We start from the raw sequence: 423 nt of genomic DNA, 5'->3' as shown, positions 1-423 counted from the left end.
CACAAGCCATGTACACTTTAAAAGGAAGAGGTCTTGTGCTGGTTGGGGGGTGGGAGAATAGGACTGCGCTGCCCATCTCATCTGCCCCTCCTTCCCATAGAAAAGTCATTTGGTAGAAGCTTCTTTCCTGCAGAACTAAATAGACTTTTGCTTATTGCTGGGGAAATAAAATGAGGTTTTTGAAGCCACAATAAAGCAAATTTTACTTCTGCTTATTGGACAGTAGGTGGCGTTAAGCATACAGATGTCATCATGCAGTCTAGAAGGCAAAAAACTGCCAGTTTCTTCAGTTCCCAGATAGCTTGCCGTGATCGTATAGTGGTTAGTACTCTGCGTTGTGGCCGCAGCAACCTCGGTTCGAATCCGAGTCACGGCAGGAAGGAATTTCTGTTTTGTATTTTTTTAAAGCACGACATTTCAGTT

The 423-nt window shown here is 44.0% G+C and overlaps 1 non-coding gene across 1 annotated transcript; it reads left to right on the top strand.

Annotated features, from left to right (window-relative positions):
- The first annotated feature begins 304 nt into the window (after positions 1-304).
- TRNAH-GUG (transfer RNA histidin (anticodon GUG)) lies at positions 305-376 on the top strand. Its single transcript has one exon. It is a non-coding gene; the product is annotated as a tRNA-His (tRNA).
- The last annotated feature ends 47 nt before the right edge of the window (positions 377-423 follow it).

Source organism: Tiliqua scincoides, chromosome 2, assembly GCF_035046505.1.
Source record: "Tiliqua scincoides isolate rTilSci1 chromosome 2, rTilSci1.hap2, whole genome shotgun sequence".
In the NCBI taxonomy this organism is placed as follows: Eukaryota; Metazoa; Chordata; class Lepidosauria; order Squamata; family Scincidae; genus Tiliqua; species Tiliqua scincoides.
Note: the sequence above shows the minus strand (reverse complement) of the source record. Positions and strands in the feature narration are given on the sequence as shown.